At 39.4% G+C, this 24328-nt stretch overlaps 1 long non-coding RNA gene across 1 annotated transcript in view; it reads left to right on the top strand.

Moving 5' to 3' along the window:
- The window catches only part of LOC123001136 (uncharacterized), a 37220-nt gene that overhangs the window by 5671 nt on the left and 7221 nt on the right, over window positions 1-24328 (top strand). The gene's annotated exons all lie outside the window — the stretch shown is intronic.

A 24328-nucleotide genomic window follows, 5' to 3' on the forward strand; every position in this document is an offset into this window, starting at 1 on the left:
GAGGGAGGGTAGAGTTTTAGTTTAAAAAAATGTTTAGAAAACAGTGTTTCTTAATTCCAGAAAAAAAATCTCAGGACATTTCATATGCTAATGTGCTGTGAATACCCAAGAGGAATCTATAGAATCCCTCCGGACTGACCTGTGTGTTGCATCCCCTCTCCTCCCTTACAAGGATGACAGATTCGTATGTTGAAGAGCCAACTTCCAATGGTATGGTATTTGGAGATAGGGCCTTTGGGAGGTATTTTGGTTTAGATGAGGTCATAAGGATGGGGCCCTCATGATGACATTAGTGCCCTTATAAAAAGAAACACCATAGAGTTCTTTCTCTCTCTCTCTGGGCCATGTGAGGACACAGAAAGAAGGCAGTCATCTGCAAGCCAGGAGGAGAGCTCTCACCAGTACTCAATCATGCTGGCACCCTAATCTGGGACTTCCAGCCTCCAGAATTGGGGAAATAAGTTTCTGTTGTTTTAAGCCACCCTAGTCTATGGCATTTTGTTATGGCGGCCCTAGCTAACTAATACAAGTATGCAGGTACTTGACACAGTTGAGTATAGAGTTTTTTAAAGTTCTACCTATTACCATCTCAAGGAAGGAGAGTACCATGAAACATTGGAAAACATTGTTCCATGGGTGTGTTTTTTTTTCTGAATTGGATGCTAAACGGGTGATGGGGAAGAAGAGAGTCTTGGCAGAAAATAAGTTTATTCAGGGGCGCCTGGGTGGCACAGCGGTTAAGCGCCTGCCTTCGGCTCAGGGCGTGATCCCGGCGTTATGGGATCGAGCCCCGCATCAGGCTCCTCCGCTATGAGCCTGTTTCTTCCTCTCCCACTCCCCCTTCTTGTATTCCCTCTCTCGCTGGCTGTCTCTAACACTGTCGAATAAATAAATAAAATCTTTAAAAAAAAAAAAGAAAATAAGTTTATTCGACATTCATTGTAACAGCCTTCTGCCAAGTAAATGTGGATTGTGCTTAATTCACAGATTTTGCCATAAACTGAGTTAAAGGAAATAAAGCAAAGAGAGCTATATTTATTCAACCAGTTACTAATTTCTGAAATATAATTGTCTGTCGAATGTCAAAGCTGCTGTGTTAATAGTGGAGGAAAAGGGCAGCTGCGATTTGTGTTTCAGATAGACAGCTTTGCACACAAATAAATACAAAATGCGCCTGTTACGGATCATTTGTTAATAATGAATTCATCTTAGATGCAAAAGGAAGTAAGTACTATATAAGATTGATCTTAAGAAGATTTATTTCCAATTGTTTGGGAACAATTCAACAGCTAGAGTTTTTCCTATGATCTACTCTCTTCTAAACAACTGTTAGAAGCTCTTGGTTAACTTTTAGTGGCACTGTAAATCAAATTTAATTGTTATTCCATGAAGGGATTATTCCTTTAGAGTCAGAAATACATTTGCAGCATATTAGAGAAAATTACAAAGATTATTTATATCACAAAGGTGCTTCCTTTGGGACATCTACCATCTCATTCTTACTTTGGACTTTTATAATAATATTAATCATCATGTGGCATTTTAATATCATAACATCTTCTGATATACATTTTTAAGAGACCTGTCCAGGATTTTCAGACAATTAAAAATATAACTTTATAAGTATAAAGCTGGTTATCAGTTTTTACAGAACAATGCCGAAGAAAATGCTAGAATTAAGCAAATGCTGCCTTTTGCTTTAAATATAGATGCCCTGCCAATGGGGTCTTATCCCATTGCTTAAAACAGGTATTCTGCTAACTACCAGGTGCAAGTTTTGACTTTTGGGAAATGGTGTGAAAGAGTAATTAAAGGGAAATCGTGAGCCCACAGGTTCAGAGATTGAAAAAGAAAGTACAGTAAAATGAAGCTGGAAAAAAAAAATAATTTTAATGAAAATAAATTCAATGAAATACTCCTGGGATTCTTTCAGCAGTGGATATTTATACAATGAAATTAGTCCATCATTATTATTTATATTAATATGTGAAGTGGTAGAAATATCACATTCTAGAAAAACAATGCTGATTTTATAAAATATCTGTTTTTATTGTATCTATACATATACATACATGTACTATACATATCTATATATATATTTGGATATATATATATATATATATATATATATATATATCCAAAAATTTAACCCTCTTCCCTATCACCATATTTCTTTTCTTTTTTTAATCAATCTATTTATTTGAGAGAGAGAGAGAGAGCACACGTATGAACAAGAGCGGCAGAGGGAGAGGGAGAAAGAATCTCAGGCAGACTGCCCGGAGCATAGAGCCCAACATGGGCTCAATCCCACGACCCTGCGATCGGGACCTGAGCTGAAACCTAGGGTCGGTCGCTTAACCGACTGCGCCACCCAGGCTCCCCTTCATATTTCTTTTCATAGCTCCCACAAATATTCCATTCTTTTAGACTGAAAATCTTGAGAAAATATTTGAATTTTGTATTTCTTCACTATCTATATTCACTTTAACACCCATTCTTCAAGAAAATATCACTTAGATCCTTCCTTCCTAATAAGCTCCCGTAAAATCGTCTCTCCAGGCCGTCTTTAGTTCCTCACTGTCTCGTAGGTCAGTAAACTCGAGCCACGCTTGGTATTAGCTGGGTGATTTGGGCAAGGTACTTAGCCTCAGTAAGCTGCGGTGTTCTCCACTACACACCGGGGGTGGTAATATCGACCTCACAGAGTTAATGTAAAGATTAGACTATATAATGCACTAAAAATCCTTTTTACTGTGCCTGATGCGAGAGTAAATGCCTGCCAAAGGGCGTTACCATTTTCTAATTCTCTGTTCGATATTTACAACTTCAGATCATTTTGGCTTTTTCAGCTGCGACATCTCACCGTCGCTTCGCTGATCTTGCAGTCCACAAAGGCTCCAAACTCTTCACTCCGTGCCCTGGGCTCTGGGTATTCCACATACCATCCCCCTCTACTTGCATACAATCACTATTCTCAACTGGCTCAACTTAGAATCAACTGGAAAGCCTCTAAAAAATACTGATGCTTAGGCCACTCTCAGACCCATTAAATCAAAATCGCCCCAGGTAATTCTAACATGGAACTGGCCTAGAGAAGCACGACTTTGTTTTCCTGGTGTGGGTTTGTTGTTGGCGTTTTGCTTTGTTTTGTTTGGGATCTGACTATAGAATTTTGCTTCCATTTCTGAAAATATTTTTGGGTCTTGATTTTACCACTTGCTGCTCCTGAGTTTCTGCAAATTTAGGCATTGTGTCAGCCAATCCTTAACCAAATCATTTGTAAAAATTAGAGAATAAGACAGCAACATTCTCCTGGAGAATTCACTGTAACTTGGCATTGATTCATTAATCAGCACTTTGGGGAATATCGTTAATCAAGCACCCCAATTATGAACCTGAGTAACTGCACTGATAACACTTCTTGATCTGCAAACATCACTCCTTCTAAATCTTTTATTTCTAGGGGTACTATAAGAGAGCCTGTCAAAAGACCCTCTAAAATCAAGGTGTATATTACGATCCTATCTCAAAATGATATGAGGCTTACCTGGCCTGATTTTTCTAGTAAACCTGTTCTCTTCCTGATCACAAGTTTCCTTTCTCAGTTCTTGAAGACTCAACAATTCATCCTAGAGTCTCACTGGAAGTCATAGCAAGCTGTCAATCTGATAGCTTGCAGCATCTTTTTTTTTTTTTCTCTTTTTAATTTGAGGCTTTATTTTTCTAGCTCTGTATTTTAAGCACCTTTCAATTCTCTCCAAATTCCAGAAGATTATCAATAGTCACTTAGTAATCATCTACAGCTTTTTGATAGATTGATATGATGGTATCTTTTTAGTATCAGGAGATATTTTTCACCTAGACCTGGAGATGAACTAGACCTGATGGGTATTTCTTTGCTATTTTACTCTCTTGATCTCCCTTTCTTCTTATTACTATTTATTTTGTTCTTTCCAAGTAATGATCAATCTTCACAGAGAAAAAAATGGAAACATACTTAAGGAGTTGGTAAAGTCAGTTAAATAACTCAATTTTTTCTATTCTGCAGCATTGTGTCATTCAACCAAGTGGTGGCCTTATACCCCATTCTTGTTTCCCTAACTCACAATTTTTTTTTTTTTGCTATTAATAATTTTCACAAGCCTCAAAATCTTGGGAACTTTTAGCCTCACTGACATCATTCCCATATATTCCCATATATTCCCTACTACTTCTCTAAATTATTTCTACCTCCTTAATTATTTCTTCCTCCTCAAAGGGTTCCCCCTCTTCCCCTTCGTCCTTCTCCCTCCACCTCTTCCTCCCATTCCTCCTCCTCTTATTTTTGTTGTTGTTGTTCTTCTGCTCGCCTTTCCACCATATTTCTTTTTCATTTTTTCAAGAGTCCTTTAAATATGAACTTGCTGGAGATTTCTCCATGCATTCATAGCCATCACTTTATATTTCTCCCTTTTTTTCCATCAATGTAGATCAGAGGCAGAAAACTTTTTCTATAAAGGAATGCAGAGTAAATATTTCAGGCTTTGTTTGCCTGCGATCGTATTGCATCTGCTCAACTCTGTCATTGTCGCACAGTAACAAGTGTGACAGGGATAAAACTCTGTGTATGGACATCTACTTGCGGTTCTACATGTATTTCACATGTTATAAAATATTCTTCTTCTTTTGATTTATTTAAAACCACTTACAAATGAAAATCTGTCTTTTAGCTGCTGAGCCTTATAACAGGTAGTTGTATAGAATTCGCATGTAGGCTGGAGTTGTCAGCTCCTGCCAGAGAAGGGTCAAAGTGTACACCACAACCAACAGGGAAAAGATGATAATAAAAGTAGTCACATAAATAAACTCAACTAGCTCTTAAACCCCCATTCCTGTTGGGAACTGCTATGGGTTGAGTTGTGTCCCCTCCGAAGATTCATTCAAGTACTCATCTCTGGTGTTTATGAAATATAATGACTGGATTGGATGGGCAGGGTATTGTAGCACGCAACACAACACCTTGTACAAGATGAGGAATCACAAATGTTTGGCAATTTGTATCAATAAATGCAAAACAGCCACTCCGAATATATGCATTCAAATCATATATATTCATGGGGCACCTGGCTGGTTCAGTCAGTTGAGCCTTCGACTCTTGATCTCAGCTCAGGTCTAATCTCAGGGTCATGGCTTTGCACCCTGCATTGGGTTCTGTGCTGGGCATGGAGCCTACTTTAAAAAAAAAAAAAAAAAAAAAAAAAAATATATATATATATATATATACATACATACATATAAACAATTATATATACTCATATAATTTAATAAGTCATTTCATTGGTACTTAAAATTCCTATTGTTCTTTAATATATTTGTGTTATCTTTTAAAGGAAAAGAATATGGAAAGGAATATGGGAAGAATTTCAATGGACTACAGTAATGTACTATTCTGAAGAAAAATACTAGAAAACAAGAGAATACAATTTAAGTGGAAAATACTTGAAAGAAAATAATTCATTGCTTGAGGGGCACCTGGGTGGCTCAGTCAGTTAAGCGTTGGACTCTTGGTTTTGGCTCAGGTCACGATCTTGTGGGTCTTGCAATGGAGCCCCGCGTCAGGCTCCATGTGCCACGGGGAGCTGTCTTGAGATTCTCTCCCTCTGCCCCTCCCTTCATTTAAATAAATAAATAAATCTTAAAACAAAAAAAGAAAAGAAATTCATTGCTTGAGAGAATGGTCTCATTTTGTGATATGCATTGAAAAATTTTGTTCTTCTTTGACTTTTCCCAATTCACACTAGACAGTTAATGAGGCACATTAAAAATATAGAAGAGTTCTACAGAGGAAATTCACTGCCACATAGTGGTATTTGCAGACCTTTCTCAAGAAACACCAAGGATTACTAGCAGAACTAGAAGCTGAGAGAATGGCATAGAACAGATCCTTCCCGAGAGCCTCAGCAGGAACATGGTACTACCTACAGCTTGATTTTGAGCTTCTAGCCAGAACTGTGGGAGAATAAGTTATTGCTGTTTTGAGCCACCCTGTTCACTTTCCTTTGTTACAGCAGCCCTAGAACACTAAAACAGAGGCAGATGAAAATTCATCTTGCAAACGATGGTCTCTCAGCCTCAAGGTTTATAAAGGTCTCTTCTGAATATCTGTTTATCTCCTCGCGGATTCTCTCCCTTCTATCCTCTCCTGCTTCCCAAGATGGCATCTGGCCATACAAGAAACATTTGTATGTCATGGCTGCATTAGGGAAGGAGAGATTGGTCTTCTGTGACCTTTGGTGGATGTCAATGGAGATTTCTCAATCCAACTAAGGGTTCTTAACCCAGGGTCTCTGGATTCAGTATGATGCAGCTTGGGCTTCTCATTTCTGAGTGTCTTTTCTAGCATTGACTGAGGTATTGTTGGTCCTACCTGGTGTTTGGGGCCATACACCTCACCCATTGCTGATAAACGTGACCTTTCCCCTGACGCTTATTCCGAAGTGCCGATTCTCTCTGGCCTGCCCCCCCTGAGGCCTGTTTTGTTATCATGGTCTCTTCTCTATTTACACTATCCGCTTGTAGGCTCAGGACCTCTCAGTTACTTTCTCTGTACTGAGCTGGGCTGTGCTAGGCTCTGGGAGGCTGCCTTCAGGCCCACCGAACTAGGCCCCTCCCTCAGGCTTCTCCTTGACCTCTAGCCTGACGTGTGTGGCGCTACATTAACCATGGTTTTCCCTCAGAGGCATTAGAGTGTTTTCAGCCTACAGTTGAGGAAGTCAGTTACAGACTTCAGACCTGGAATTCTCCTAAACATATCTGGGTGTTTCTACTGATGTGTTTTCCTCTGAAATTCACCTCTAGGCTGGGGATGCAGAAAGCCATCCCTCTCCTGGTTCCACCCCTCAGCAGCACAGGCAGACTGTTTCCTCCATGGGGTGGCAGGAACTTTTCCTCATTATATTCTCACTGTTTCTTCTGTATGTTCAAGTTATAGTCAATCCTTTAAGCTTTGGTTCTGGAATAAAATTCAAGCTTTTCTCTCTTGAAAGCCATATTTCAAGACTGTTGTCTCCCTATAAATTTTTTTTAAAGTCAGATTTGGAACTCACAGCTGATCAATGATTTTTTCTTTTAAAGCTCTACTTGTTTCCTTTTCCCAGAGTCAACGCGCCGATGGGCAGGCCAACTCTACCTGGCAGAAGGACTACAGAAGATAAAGCTAAATTGTTGAAAAAGGAAAATATACTAGATATATTTCAAAAGAGTTCTACATCAGAGTCATTCATGACTTTATTGTCAGAACTGCATTTTTTAAAGAGCTTCCTTAACCTGTTGAGCTTTGTGTTTTTGTTTTTTTTTTTAAAGATTTTATTTATTTATTTGACAGAGATAGACAGCCAGCGAGAGAAGGAACACAAGCAGGGAGAGCTGGAGAGGAAGAAGCAGGCTTACGGCGGAGGAGCCTGATGTGGGGCTTGATCCCATAACGCCGGGATCACACCCTGAGCCGAAGGCAGACGCCCAACCTCTGTGCCACCCAGGCGCCCCGAGCTTTGTGTCTTTTAAAGCTCAAGAATTGTTTGGTTTTGTTTTTGCTTCTCTTAGACGACCTTGAATTGACGTTACATGATGGATACAGCTATTGGGGGCTCCAATGAGTTAGCCTTACTCTTTCGGCTTTAGAAGCTTCTTAGACTTTTAGAACAAGTTCTCAAGAGCTACCCTGGGGGCATTCAGAAACCCTTCAGAGGCCTTGTCAAGAAACTTCTTTTCTATCCAAGCTGAAATCCCAAGGCCAGACTCATCCTCCGTGACATATTTTCTCCTATCTCTGGAGGGAATTTCTGTCTTCCTGGGCATCTGCTCGTATCCTGCAGTCCCCTCCACCAGCATTCCCAAAGGTTGCAACAAAGGAATCTTCATCGTTTCTCCTGGGAAGCTTCGGTCAAAGAGGATTTCTGATGGCCTATTATGACCCCCCAGAATTCTTGAGAAGGCTGCAAACACTACTGTGTGGTGGTGAATTGCCTCTGTAGAGGAAATGTGTTTCATGTGCATGATTAGTCATCTACTGTGATTTGGGAAAAGTCAAAGAAGAACAAAAATTTTTGATGTACATCACAAAATGAGCCCATTCGCTCAAGCAATGAAGTTCTTTTCAGTATTTTCCCATTTAAATTGAAATCTCTTCTTTTCTAGTATTTTTCTTTAGAACAGGACATTATGGTAGTCCCCTGATTTTCTTCGCATATTCCTTTCCATATTCTTTTCCTTCAGAAGATAACAAAAATATACTTAAAGAACAATATGTGGGGTGCCTGGGTGGCACAGCAGTTAAGCATCTGCCTTCGGCTCAGGGCGTGATCCCGGCATTATGGGATCGAGCCCCACATCAGGCTCCTCCACCATGAGCCTGCTTCTTCCTCTCCCGCTCCTCCTGCTTGTGTTCCCTCTCTCAATGGCTGTCTCTATCTCTGTCAAATAAATAAATAAAATCTTTAAAAAAAAAAAAAAGAACAATATGAATTTTAAGTGCCAATGAAAGAATGTATTAAATTATATGTATATGATTTGAATGCATATATTCAGGGTAGCTGTTTTACATTCATTGATTCAAATTACCAAACATTCATGATTCTCCATTTTGTATAAGGTGTTATATTACATGCTGCAGGACCATACCAGCCCTCTGAGAATGCTAATCTGGTTATTATAATTCATAAGCCATGGTATCACAGAGGGGCATGGACTTCGAAGTCAGACTGATTTGAGCTCTTCTTAGATCTGCCATTTACAAACTGTGATCTGGGCAAAATAGCTGTTCTTATTATTCAGGCTGATGATGAAAAGTACCACAATGTTCAATGTGTGAACTGAAGGGAAGTGACTAGTTTTGAATACAATAAGGATGGATTTCAAAATACTTGATAAAGAAATGGAATTAGAGGAGAACTTTGAAACACGGGTAGGATTACACAGGGTGAAACTGGGTTAGGGCCAGGAGAAAAAAAATATTCTTCAGTTTATAAATAAAACACCCAAAGTTTCAAAGTAGTTATGTCTTATTTTCTAACCCAACCATTAAATTAATATAAATGTTGTTTTACGACTATGTGTAAATGTGCCATTTAGTTGTCTGTATTTTATGAGATACCCAAGCGAATGTGCTGTGAAAAGGTTACGATCTGATAAAACCCAAAGTACATACATTTTCTGACTCACTATTATATATAATTAACCAAAAGTGATTTTTAAAGTAAATAATTAAGGAATTCTATACATTTGCCCTACTTTTATCCAGTAGGTTCTTTTTACTAACCTTATATTAAAATCCAGGGGCTCCTGGGTGGCTCCATTGTTGTGTCTACTTTTGGCTCAGGTCATGATCCCAGGGTTCTGGGATCAAGTCCCACATTGGGCTCCCTGCTCAGCGGGGTGTCTGCTTCTCCCTCTCTCCCTCTGCCCCTCCCTGCTGCTCATGCTCTCTCTCTCTCTCTCAAATAAGTAAATACAATCTTTTAAATAAATAAATGAGTAAGTAAATAAATAATGTAGCACCACTCCAAATCTATTTTCCTGGCTTCTCTCAAACCGGGCTTAACTCTGTTTTAAGAAGAATGCTTCCCAATATGACAAATAGCTGAGATGCTAGGGAAGTTCCTTTTCACTGTTGCACACGATCTCTCTAGAAATGTTGTTCCTAATTAAATGTGGTCTTTTTTTCCAAACGTTCCTTAATCTTGTTTCTAAAAATTAAATACATTAAGATAATTGCCAATCAGGGGACATGTGGATTCAAAGAAAAGGACAGGTCAGCCTGTACTTGTCTAGTCCAGACCAGCCGTGCGCTAAGTGGGAGGAGGAGGGAGGACCTTACACTCCAGGGATTGCTCAAAACCACCCACTGAGCTACGGCTGGAAAATATGAGAATTTATGTTTCCATATATATTCTAAAAATTCTACTTGTATAAGTTTTTATCGTGTGCATACTTTGTTGACATAATAATATATATGTATACAATTTGTAAAGAAAAACATTTACCTATGTTGGGGGGATGTGCTCAGTTATTTTTAAGTATTAGGGATACACAAGGGAATGACTAAAGTACTGCACAAGGATTAGTGCCCTTTGAATCTTGTGCTCTGGGGCTATGCCAGGGTCAGTCACGCAGCAGAGATAACCCGAACCTACAATGTCGTTTAGTGTATCTTCTGTTAGAGACTAGATGGGCTTATAAGCTAGATGCGGACTTTCATACTTGCTTCACTGTTGTTGGCAGTTTTTTTTCTTAAATAACAACAAGAAAAATGAAGTGCTCCATATCCCTTGGGCCCAGTTTTAGAATATCATTGTACGGTTTTCATTAGTTGGCTTGAGATTGGCAATAGCAAATAATTAATAGTAACCCCATAATTACTGCAGTGCTAGCATTTATTGGATAATTTTAGACCTCACAGAAAATATAATGGGCAATGGTGACAGGTTTCTTTTACCTGCCTTGGCTCCAGAAGAGAAGGAATTTAATCTCAATCACAGAAATTATTTGTTAACTTTTCTTATGGGAAACCCACCCCTTCACCCCCTTACTTCCCTACTAGAAAGAAAGAAAGAAAGAAAGAAAGAAAGAAAGAAAGAAAGAAAGAAAGGCTGTCAATGAGAGATATTCTCAATTAGGGGAATGAAGGGTGCTCTAATCAATCTTTCGTTCTCTGGATACATTTTTGATTAATATAAAAAGTGATTTTTAACCAACACTCATGTTAAAAACAACTTCAGAATGTTATAGTATACTTCATTACAGTAAAACTGACTAAATCTGTCTTTTTTTTTTCTGATAAAGCATTTTGTAAGGACCAAGGATTGCCATTCCTTATACTAACTTTCAACCTCCAGAATTATAGCAGTAGGAGAATAAATGTGTATATGGATATCAAAAACCATTAGACGTTTAGGGACTGTTTCCCCAAAATACTTATGTTGACATCCTGTTCTTATCATCTACGTTTTCTCTGAAAATGTCACTGTCAGACTATTTTTTGGTTAAATTGAGGACCCTGGTCAATTGCCGGGGGGGGGGGGGACAAGGAGGGGGCAAAAGGGGCAGTCCTATGAAGTCTAGTCTTACTTTATGTATTTCTTTGAGTGACCAGTGCCTTAAAAAATAAATCTCGAGAGAATCACTTAGCCGAATGAAACTTCTGACACCCTTTTTGATTCTGTTTTCTTTTCTTTTTCTTTTTTTCTTTTTTTTTTAAGATTTTATTTTTAATTTCTACACCCAAGGTGGGGCTCGAACTCACAACCCCAGATCAAGAGTCACAGTCTCCACAGACTGAGCCAGCCAGGCGCCCTCTGATCCTTTGTTCTGACTTTTTCTGTGAAAATTGAGCACGGAGGACTTTGAGACTATTTTACATATTCTTTTCACTAGAAAGGGTAGGAATTCTTTGGGATAAAAAAATAGAGAAAGATCTTATAGCCGCAAACATTTGGAAATCCTAGGTATAAAGGAACCTAATTTTCTTCTTGGTTTTCAATTTCTCCCAACACACGCTATCAAGTTTGTTTTACATAATGAGCCCACTGCCTGAGTACACATAATCTGACACATCCAATCTATAAGAGATAAGACACACCATATTTATTTATGTTGGGCCCTCAGTAGTGGTGAGCCATGACACTTGCTTCCAATCTTTTCAGAAAGAAGCATTTGTGCCTTAAAAGGTGAACTCAAAGAATGTAATTTCCATACTGGTTATGGTATTGTTTGAGTGCTGTCTAATACCAGTCTCTCCTAAAATTATTTCTGGAAGAGTAAGCCAAACTTCAGCTTGAAAAACATCACCTAATAGTATTTTTTTTCAAGGGTGGGCACTAGTACCATAAATTGTTAGAATACAAGGTGCTTAATAAAATGTTTGAGTGATAATATAAAATATTGCATTTATTCATTCAGTTTATAAACAATAGCTATGGTGTACAAGATGGCCTTTGAACAACTACATAATTATATATGAGCATTGTACGATTTTTTAGATATAAATATCATCTTACCTTAAAGTTACTTGAAGTTCCTCAATATGTATTTATTTATTTACTTACTTATTTATTTTGTAGCAAGAACATCTGAAGGCATAGACGTAAAATGCTGTCAAGTTCTAGCCGATGGCAGTGATAAGGCTGAGGAGTTGGACAGAAATGCATGAGTTAGAAAACAGAATCTGGAGCTTAATCAGCCTTATTTTATACAAGAATAACAACCTCTAGTCCAGGATGTATTGTGAAGACCAAATGGAAACATGCAGGTACAAGGCTTCACCCAGTGCCTGGCACATGGGTAAGTCCTCTCCTGGAGGGGGCTATTAATCGTGATGCTGTGCTAATTTGTAGGAGGTCTTAAAATGACTGTACACTCCTCCCGGACAGTGAGAGAAAGATTGTGAGAAATTAGCAATAGTGTTTGTGTCTTGGAACAAGGCAGTTCATCTCCCTCCAAATGTTTACTGTCTTCACCAGCAATATCCAGCCTATCATTCAGAAATGGAGCAACCTATTCTCAGAAGTTAAAACACTTTATTAATGTCATTTCCATGGAAACTTCTGCAGGAAAGAAGTCATGCTGATCAAGGGTAATTGATTATGTTAGAATCAGATACAAAATTCAGCTCTCACTGCTTTTCAGTCTATGCCTGCTCCTTTACACCCATTTGGGATTCAGCCAGGCCATTGCTTTCTCTGGCAGGGCTCAAGAAATTAGGAAGCTACCTAGCCCATTATGTTCACAAGCAGGAATCTTTACTCCTCTTCATCTCTACCGAATCATTTCACAAACCTTCATAACACACACACATGCTTTTGCACTTGTAAAAATCTGGGCCAATAGACAAGCAGTTCTTATCACAAATGTAATAGTGAGCATAGTTTTGTCTTTATTTTCAGCAATCACAATAAAAGAAAATTGAAATGTATCAAATGGATAGCTTAGGGAGTGGTTATTTATATCAGAATTTCTTTATCATCAGCTCCTTGAAGAAAACAAAGGGCTGACTGAGAAGCATGAAGCAAAAATGTTACAGGCCCTTGAGCAGCGAAGCCATGAAAAGATAACCAATTTATGAAACTTTTATTTATATATAATCTGCCAGGGAAGATTTACCTCTGGATACTCTCGGGTCTATTTCTTTATTTGTTTTAATGATATAAACTTTTAAAAATATACCCCAAATAATTCAAATATATAAATAAGATCATTATGCCAAAAAGAGAAATACAATTCTGAGTTGAGCTACCTTTATAATCTCTTTCATGTATGAAACGAAAATAACCCCTGTCCCATTAGGGACAAAGATAAGCCTAAATCACTAAAATAAGTAGAGTTGTTAATAAGGAGAAATATTTAAAAGACACGATTGAAGTTTCTGCTTCTTCTTCGTTAGGCTTTTCAATAGATATCTGTAACCGAAGGTCAGTAACCCGAGGGGTTCTGGAGTCTGGTGATAGTTAGGACCGGTTAGAGGATTAGTCTTCGGTGCACCTTGGCCCAGATCTTGTACTCAGCTGTGTGTTCCTTTGTTGCCTTTGGACAAAATTATAATGGTCCAGAATAGTTGTTCCCTGCTTGAGCTTAATGACCTCACAGAATTTTCTAGCTCATGCTGGTCAGCTAGCTCTCCATTTGCTCCTGGGCCACTATCAAGTTCGGGATTCAGATGAATTAGGTGCCGTGATATGTGCTAGGACACGCCATTGACGCCAATAGTTCTTTCTCTGAATCTGAATTATCACAAAAGTGAACACATAACTGTAGGCCATTAACATAAATCTAACTGTGAGTATGAAAGTATAAGTAAGTATAGAAGTAAAATATCACCTAAAGCAGGGGTTTTCAGACATATTTTTAGCATGACACACATTAAGAAAAACGTTTTATTTCTTTTTAAAGTTTTATTTATTTATTGGGAGAGAGATAGCAAGAGAGAGCACGAATGGTGGGGGGGCAGGGAGAGGGAGAGGCAGGCTCCCTGCTGAGCAGGAAGCAGGACGCAGAGCTCCACTCCAGGACCCTGAGATCATGACCGGAGCTGAAGGCAGAGCCTTAACCAACTGAGCCACCCCGGCGCCCCATATCACATCTCAATACATGCAAATTTAGATTTATATATCACACATATGCATATGTGATATTTTCATTTATAATAAATACATACATAGTCTTCATCCCTTTCTGACACAGAGCTCCTTAAACTCCTAGAATTTCCTAAGTGATGAGAGTGATAAAGGTATCTTTTGTTATTTTGATGAGGCGACTTTTGGAGCACTCTTAAGGACTGGGACTGGTTGCCAGTGGATCCAACCAGATTAGAGGGTTGGAACTTTCAGTCGCACTGCGCCCCAATCCCACACCCTTGCCCCCACAACTCAACCTCCAGGAAGAGGAGAGGGATTAGAGGTTGAATCAATACCAGTGGCCAATGAGTTAATCATTCATGCCTGTATAATAAAGCCTCCATAAAACCCCAAAAGAAGTTTTGGTCCAAGAAAGTGACATAGGAAGACCTTGAATTCACCCCCTCCACAAAACACCAAATTACACCTACAGCTAGAACGATTCCTCTTGGAGAATTGAGAGCCAACTGAACAGTTTCCGCAACACAAAAGACAGAGAGAATGGCAAAAGAGAACAGTGAGAGACAGAAACACGGTAACAAAGGGAATGCCCACCCCCTTGCCCCCCAACCCCCCCCCCCTCAACTCTGCTGCAAACTGCCGTGGGAAGGGATAGTCCTGAGGGACCAGGAACCAATGCCTTGATCGTTGGGCACAGAAACAAAGCCACAGTTTGAAAATGCAACTAGTGCAGAAAAGTGACAGCACCTGAACTTCACCAAACGGCACCAAAGGTGCTAGAAGAACGCCCTCTGTGTCCAAGGGACTGGAGAAGGACACGGTTTACATTCCCATATCACCTGCGAAGCCTGCACTGGTGGAGCAGGGTCAGGACCCCATCACTTGGGGGCTCTGATCTACACAGGGAGCCAGCTGCCTCAACAAGCACCAGGTCCGCCAGCCCACACCAGCCCTGGTTGCCCTGGGGCACAGAATTTAAACCATGCACATTCTGTTTTGTTTTGTTTGTTATTATTTGTTCATTCCTTTTCTTTTCTTCTCTTTTCTTTATTTGCTTTGTTTATTCTCTTTTTTTTTTCTTTAAAAAGCCATGGTTGGAAAGAGCTACTAGCATATAAAAGAGCCAGCCCTGGAACTCTGCCAAGAGGTGTGTGTTGGGGGACAGCGGTTGGGTTACTGGAATGCTCCCTGGGTGGGAAGGGCTGACTGACAGAGTACATGTTCTCTCCACCTTGAAAGCACAGACCAATGTACTGTCTGGGTGCTATAACTGGCCTGCTGCCTCAGTGAACGGCTAGCCCCTAGCCCACACTAGCCCAAGCCTACCAAGGTGGCCACAGGGCAATGCACACCAGGACTCCCCTGGTTAGGGCTCACTACAGCCCCAGCTTTATGCCAAGGTGACACAGGCACAAAGCACCCCAGAACACTGCAGGCCTCCATGTTAGCCTCAGATGGCTTGCGAAAGCACCCCTGGTGCAGAGCACTCCGGAACCTCTCAGCTGACATCTGCTTCAGATCTAGTCACCCTGACAGGATGCCCCCTGCATGGAGAGCCCTGGAACACTCCTGCCCAGGCTGGTCCGGGCTCCAGACACCTGGCCGGGGCACCCCTGTGCTGCACACCTGGTGACACCTTGGCTTGTACCCAATTCATCTTCAGCTATCTTGCCAGAATATCCTCAGTTTAGAGAGCCCTAGGCTAACCCAGCTTGCAACCACTTCAACTTTGGCTATTCAGGGCACATTTTGCAGGGAGAGCCCAAGGACCATACCAGCCATGTCCATTTTAGCTTTAGCTGTCCTACCAGGATGCTCCCTGCACAGAGTGCCCCAGGACCTCCCAAACTGTTCTCTGCATTGGCTCCAGCCTCCCCTTCAGGTTACTATCTGTGCAGAGAGTCCTGGAACACCCCAGTTTACATACACTTCAACTTCAGCTCTGTGTGTGGTGCCCCAGGTCCCCCTGGTTTGCACCCACTTTAGTTTCAGCTATCCTGCCAGGGTACCCTCTGCACAGAGAACTCAGGGACCTCCTGGTCCACACACCACCTCAGCTCTAGGTTCCCCACCAACCAAGATACCCTGCAGAGAGCATCCCAGGACACCTGGGCTTGCACCCATTTCAGCTTCAGCTGTCCAGCTAGTGTGCCCTCAATATATAGGACCTCAGGACACTTGGCCTGCATTCTCTTCAGCTTTAGCTGACCTAACAGGGTGCTTACTATGTGAAAGACCCCAAGACCCCCTCCCAAGCCAGCCACAGCTCTAGCCAGCCAGTGAAAGTCATCAAGCACACACAGTGTACATAGGAGATGACCATATACAAGACTATTCCTTCGAGTTTAGGAGAAGTAGCTGTTCTGCCTACTCCGTAGAAACAAAGAGAAAGTCAAGCAAAATGGTGGGGGGGGGGCGGGGGCGGCAAGGAGAACAAAGGAATATGCTCCAAAGGAAGAATAAGAAAAAAAAAAAAAAACTCAGAAAAAGAACTAAATGAAAAAGAGATAAGTAATACACCTGATAAAGACATTAAAGTAATGATTGTGAAGATATTCACCAGGCTGGAGAGAAGAGTGGAAGAACTCAGTAAGAATTTCAATAAAGAGGTAGAAAATATTAAAAAGAACCAATCAGAGTTGAAGAATACAATAACTAAAAAAAAAAATGCTGAGGGAATCAACAGTTGATTAAAGCATGCAGAAGAGCATATCAGTGATCTGGAAGATGGTAATGGAAAACACATAAGCTGAACAGCAAAAAGAGAAAAGAATTTTTTTTTAAAGATTTTTTATTTATTTAATTGACAGAGATAGAGACAGCCAGCCAGAGAGGGAACACAAGCAGGGGGAGTGGGAGAGGAAGAAGCAGGCTCATAGTGGAGGAGCCTGATGTGGGGCTCGATCCCACAACGCCGGGATCACGCCCTGAGCCGAAGGCAGACGCTTAACCGCTGTGCCACCCAGGCGCCCCGAGAAAAGAATTTTTTTAAATGAGAATAGGTTAAGGGATCTCTTGGACAACATCAAATGAAAAAACATTCACATTATAGGGGTCCCAGAGGAAGAGAGAGAAAGAGGGGCAGAACATTTGTCTAAAGAAATAATAGCTGAAAACTTTCCTAACCTGGGGAAGGAACTAGACATCCAGGTCCAAGAAGCACATGGTTCCAAACAAGATAAACCCAAGGAGGTCCACATCATGATACCTACTAAATACAATGTTAAAGTTTTAAGATAAAGAGAGAAATTTAAAAACAGCAAGAGAGAAGCAAAAAGTTACCCACAAAAGTAAATCTATATGCCTATCAGCTGATTTTTCAGCAGAATTTTGCAGGCCAGAAAGGAGTGGCATGATATAGTCAAAGTACTGAAAAAAAACAAAACCCAAAAAAACCCACAACCAAGAATATTCTATCCTGCAAGGTTATCATTCAGATTTGAAGGAGAGATACAGAGTTTCACAGACAAACAAAAGATAAAGGAGTTTATCACCACTAAAGCAGCCTTACAAGAAATGTTAAAGGGACTTTTTAAGTGGGAAAGAAATGCTCATAATGAGACATAAGAAAATTGTGAATATAAAGATGTAAACATGATAGCATATGCATAAAACACGGAGCAGGGAGTTAAAAAAAAAAAAAGAAGGGGAAAAGGAAAAAAGAAAGAAGCCTTTTTTTCTTCTTTCTTTCTTTCGAATGTGTTGGAACTTAAATGACCAAAATTAATATATATTGTTGTTTACTTAGGATGTTATATATGAATCTCATGGTAACCACAAATCCAAAATCTATGATAGAAACACAAAAAGAGAAAGAAAGTCAAACATAACCTATAGAAACTCACCAATCACAAAGAAAGAGAACAAGAGAAAAAAGGAACAGAGAAGAACCATTAAAAAAAACCCAAAAAACAAGTAACACTATGACAATAAGCACATACTTATCAGTAATTACTTTAAGTGGTTTAAATGCTTCAATCAAAAGACATGGGGTGGCAGAATAGATTAAAAAAAAAAAAAATCAAGACCCATCTATATGCTCCCTACAAAAGACTCACCTCAGATCTAAAGATACATAGCAACTGAAAGTGAAGAGATGGAAAAACATTAACATGCAAATGGAAGTGAAAAAAAAGTTGGGGTAGTAATACTTATATCAGAAAAAATAGACTTTAAAGACTGTAACAAGACACAAAGAAGAGCATTACATAATGATAAAAGGATCAAACCAACAAGAGGATATAGCAATTGTAAATAACTCTGCACCCTTAGTCAGACTCATCAAGAACAAAAGAGAAGAAACCCAAATAAATAAAATCAGAAACAAAAGAGAAGTAACAACTGACACCACAAAAATACAAAGGATTATAAGAGAATACTAAAATAAATATATATATATATATGCCAACAAATTGGACAAGTTAGAAGAAATGCATAAATTCCTAGAAATATACAATCTTCCAATACTGAATAAGGAAGAAATAGAAAATCTGAACAGCCTGATCATAAGTAATGGAAATGAATTGGTAATCAAAAAACTACCAAAAAATAGATAACCAGGATGAGACTAATTCACAGGTGAATTCTACCAAACATTTAAAGAAGAGTTAATACCTATACTCCAGAAACTATTCCAAAAAATAGAAGAGGAAGGAAAGCTTCCAAATACATTCTATGAGGCCAGCGTTACCCTGATACCAAAACCACACAAAGAGACCACAAAAAAAGAAAACTACAGGCCAATAGCCTTGATGAAAATAGATGCAAAAATCCTCAATAAAATGTTAACAAACCACACACAATACATTAAAAAGATCATTCATCACAATCAAGTGAGATTTATTCTGAGGATACAAGGATCGTTCAATATTTGCATATCAACCAATGTGATATACCACATCAACAAAACTAAGGATAAAAACCATATGGCCATCTCAATAGATGCAGAAAAGGCAATTGACAAAATTTAACATCCATTCATAATAGAACTCTCAACAAAGTGAGTTTAAAGGGAATATACCTCAACATAGTAAGGGCGATATATGAAAAACCCTCAGCTAACACCACACTCAATGGTGAAAAACTCAGATCTTTTCCTCTAAGATCAGGAACAAAACAAGGATATCCAGTCTCACCACTTTTATTCAACATAGTACTAGAAGTCCTAGCCACAGCAATCAGACAAGAAAAAGAAATCAGAGGCATCCATATTGGTAAAGAAGAAATTAAACTGTCACTATTTGCAGATGACACAATACTATACATAGTAAATCCTAAAGACTCTACCAAAAAACTACTAGAAGTAATAAGTGAATTCAGTAAAGTTGCAGGATACAAAATTAATACCCAGAAATTGATTGCATTCCTATACACTAATAATAAAGTAGCAGAAAGAAAAATTAAGAAAACAACACCACTTACAATTGTACTGAAAAGAGTATAATACCTAGGAATAAACTGAACCAAAGAGATGAAAGACCTGAACTCCAAAAATTATAAAACACTGATGAAAGAAATTGAAGATGACACAAATGGAAAGATATTCCATATTCATAAATTGGAAGAATTAATATTGTTAAAATGTCGATTTTACACAAAACAATCCATAGATTCAATTCCCTATAAAAATACCAATAATATTTTTCACAAAACTAGAGCAAATACTATTAAAATTTGCATGAAATGGAAAAAAGACCCCAAGTAGTCAGGGGTGCCTGGGTGGCTGAGTCAGTGAAGTGTCTGCCTTCAGCTCATGATCTCCGGGTCTTAGGATCAAGCCACACATGTTAGGTTTCCTGCTCAGTGGGGAGTCTTCTTCTCTCTCTCTCTTCCTCTGCCCCTCCACCCCCACTCATTCTCTCTCTTTCTCAAATAAATAAAATCTGTTAAAAAAAGACCCCAAGTAATCAAAGTAATCTTGAAAAAGAACAAAACTGGAGGTATCATAATCCCAGGTTTCAAGACGTACTTCAAAGCTATAATAATCAAAATAGTATGGTACTGGTACAATAATAGCCATATAAATCATTGGAACAAAATAGAGAGCCGAAAAGTAAACCCGTGATTAAACATGGGTTAATTAATCTAGGACAAAGGATATATAAAATGGAATATTAGTCAGCCATCAGAAAGAACGATTACTCAACATTTGCAGCAACATGGACGGGACTTAGCATTCTAAGTGAAATAAGTCAAGCAGAGAAAGACAATTATCATATGGTTTCACTCATTTGTGGAACATAAGGAATAGCAGGGAGATCAGTAGGAGAAGGAAGGGAAGAATGAACCATGAGAGACTATGGACTCTGGGAAACAAACTGAGGGTTTCAGAGGGGAAGGGAGTGGGGGGATGGGCTAGCCCGGGATGGATTATAAGGAGGGCACGTATTGCATGGACCACTGGGTGTTATACGCAAACAATGAATCATGGAACACTACATCAAAAATTAATGATGTACTGTATAGTGACTAACATCACATAATAAAAAAATTAAAAAAATAATAACCTAGGACAAAGGAAGCAAAAATATCCAATGTAGAAAAGACAGTATCTTCAATAAATGGTGCTGGGAAAACTGGACAGCAACATTTAAAAGAACAAAACTGGACCACTTTTTAACGTCATGCACAAATGTAAACTCAAAATGGATTAAAGACCTAAATGTTAGACCCGAACATCCAAAAATCCTAGAAAAAAAACACAAGCAGTAATTTCTCTGACATAAACCATAGCAACATTCTTCTAGGTGTGTCTCCTAAGGCAAGGGAAACAAAAGCAAAAATAAACTATTGGGACTGCATCAAAATAAAAAGCTTTTGCACGATGAAGGAAACCATGAACAAAATGAAAAGGCAATGTATTGAATGGGAGAAGATATTTGTAAATGTTATATCTGATACGGGGTTAATATCCAAAATATATAGAGAATGCATACAAATCAACACCAAAAAGACAAACAACCCAATTAAAAAATGGGCAGAGAAACTAAATAGACATTTTTCCAAAGAAGATATAGAAATAGCCAACAGACACATGAAAATATACTCAATATCACTAATCACCAGGGAAATGCAAATCAAAACCACAATGATATACCACCTTATACCTGTCAGAATGACTAAAATCAAATAGACAAGAGATAATAAGTGCTGGTGAGGATGTGGAAAGAAAGGAACTCTCATACATTATTGGTGGGAATGTAAATTGGTACAGTTACTAGAGAAAACAGTATGGAGTTACCTCAAAAAAATTAAAAATAGAAATACCATTCAATACCATACCAGTCATTCCACTATTGGGTCTATACATCCCCACCCAATACCCCCCACTAATTTGAAAAGATACATGCTTATTGCAGCATTATTTAAAATAGCCGAGATATGGAAGCAACCAAAGTATTCATCGATAGGTGAATGGATAAGGAAATGTGGTATGGTATCTCTCTCTCTCTCTCTCTCTCTCTCTCTCTCACACACACACACACACACACACACACACACACACACTCAATGGAATATTACACAGCCATAAGAAAGGATGAGATTGTGCCATTCGAGACAACATGGATGAACCTAGAGGGTAAGTGAAGTTAGACTGAGAAAGACAAATACCATATGCTTTCACACATACGTGGAATCCACCCCCCCAAAAAAAACCCCGACAATAAATTAATAAAAACAGAAAGCAAAATCAGACCTGTAAATACAGAGAACAAACTGATGGTTGCCAGAGAGAAGATGGGTGGGGGTTGGGCAAAATGGGTGAAGAGAAGTGGGAGATACAGGCTTCCAGTTATGGAACGAAGAGATCATGGGAATAAAAGGCACAGCATAGGGAATATAGTCAATGAGATTGAATGGCATTTTATGGGGACAGATGGGAGCTATACTTGCGGTGAACATAGCATCATGTATAAACTTGTTGAATCGCTATGTTATACACCTGATTTTTTTTTTTAAAGAGAGAGTACACATGCAAGCAGGAGGGAAGAGCAGAGAGAGAGAAAGAATCTTAAGCAGGCTCCACGTCCAATGCAGAACCCGACACGAGGCTCGATCTTACAGCTCTGAGATCATGACATGAGCCAAAATCAAGTTGGCTGCTTAACCGACTGAACCACCCAGGAACCCCTGTTGTACACCTAAAATTAATGAAACATTGTGTGTCAACTATACTCAACAAAACAAAACAAAATAAAACCCAAGAGGACAGGGTTCAGAGAGCTTCTGAGTTGGTGAACATGGGGACATTCAGAGAGTGGTGCTCTGGAGAAGGCATGGAAACTTCTTGCCCTTTCCCCATACCTTACCCCATACATCCGTTCCATCTGGCTGCTCCTGAGTTATATTTTTTTTATAATAAGCCAGTTATCTAGTCGTTAAAATGTGTCTTTGAGTTCTATTAACTACTTTAGCAAATTAATTGTACCCAAGGAGGGGTTCTTGGGAATCTCTGATCTATAGCCCTAAGTGCAGGTAACAACCCAGATTTGCGATTGACATCCTCAGTTGGAAGAGGTTGTTGCCATCTCCAAACTATAGCTCGTCGGTTAGAAGCACAGATGATAGCCTGGGCTTGTAACTGGCATCTGAAGGAGTTGGGGGGCAGTCTTATAGGACTGACCCCTTCCCTATGGGGTCTGATGCTATCTCGGGGTAGATAGTAACAAAATCAAGTTAAGCTTTGAATGTCCAGATGATGTTCAGAGAATTGCTTGGTGGTGTGTGGGGAAATCTATCCCCTCTTTCCAGGAACTGGGTCTAGGAACTCAGAGCATGGATACACACACACACACACACACACTATGAAATTAAAGTTTCATGAAACGGTACTTACTCTTAACATAGACTGCACACTTTAAAATTTTCTAATCTATTGTATTTTTTCTAAATGGTTGGGATCCACTGACAGATTGTGACCTGCAGTTTGAAAAACCCCCTTCTCAGGTGAGTCCCTAGAACTTGCTTCTTCTGCTGAGAATGTGCTGAGTTTGTCACTGTTAGAGAGCACAGGGTAAAAACCTTCCCTTCTGCTAAGCATCAGGATAATTTCTGTATGTCAGAAACCAGTAGGAAACAGATTTTTGTCGTCACAATGGCAAATAAGTCCAGAGATGTAGGCCTATAGTCTGTTTAACTAGAATCAAATAATCTTTACACCAATACTTCTTGACTACATTCTGATGAACTTGTTAAATATGCTGTGAGCTACAGGGGGAAAAAGGGAAAAATACAAAGTACTTTAAAATAAAAATTTAACATTACCTGTGCTGCTTGCAGAATGACACCTGCAAGTATTTTGCTTAGGGCAAGAGGAAGGGATGCTGGCTCCTTGTCTGATGTCAGTTTAACACGGCAGTAAAAGGTGTACATTAGCATTTTGTCCTCCCCTGGGCAAGATCTGTAGTCAAGGCTTCTTTTCCCTCTGTCACTTTCTAGATACCATTAATCTCGCCATCTATTTGTAGTCCATGGTTGGAAATAGGTTTTTCCTATAGTGTGTGCAGCTGGCGACTAGAATCAGGGAGAGCTTCTGTCTGCCACAGCAGAAGTGACAAGAGGCAGATGTGGCAGCTGGATTGAGGTTGGATTTAGAAAACTGGGGTTTGCAGGCTCCACTCCTTGGTGAATTACACTGCCTTAGAAAAAGACCATTCACGTTCTCTGAGCCCCAGGATCATACACATGTAAGGGTATGGCGCTAGATTTTGACAAAGATGACTAAAATATAGGGCATATCCCTAAAACAGAGATGACAATAGTGTAATACTATTCTCATAGTTATTATCAGAATTAGAATAGAGAACAAACAGGAAATACCCAGCACAATCTTTTACCCATCCTAGGATTATTTGTTCATTTCTTTTTGAACTGGAACCGTTTTATGAGAAAATATAACCCACATTTAGAAAAGTGCAAAAACAAGGCTCCTGGGTGCCTCAGTCGGTTAAGGGTCTGCCTTCAGCTGGGGTCATGATCCCAGCGTCCTGGGATCCTAAGCCCTGCATCAGGCTTCCCGCTCAGTGGGGAGTTTGCTTCTCCCTCTCCCTCTGCCTGCCTCTCCCCTTGCTTGTGCTCCCTCTCTCTCTCTGTCAAATAAATAAATAAATACATAAATAGAAAAGTGCAAAAATGAATATGTTCAGCTCACTGAATTATTAAAAAGCAAACATTCTTGTAACTGTCACCCAGATATAGAAATAGAATACTGCTATTACTCCAGA

The sequence above is a fragment of the Ursus arctos genome, unplaced genomic scaffold (genome assembly GCF_023065955.2).
Source record: "Ursus arctos isolate Adak ecotype North America unplaced genomic scaffold, UrsArc2.0 scaffold_21, whole genome shotgun sequence".
Lineage (NCBI taxonomy): Eukaryota > Metazoa > Chordata > Mammalia > Carnivora > Ursidae > Ursus > Ursus arctos.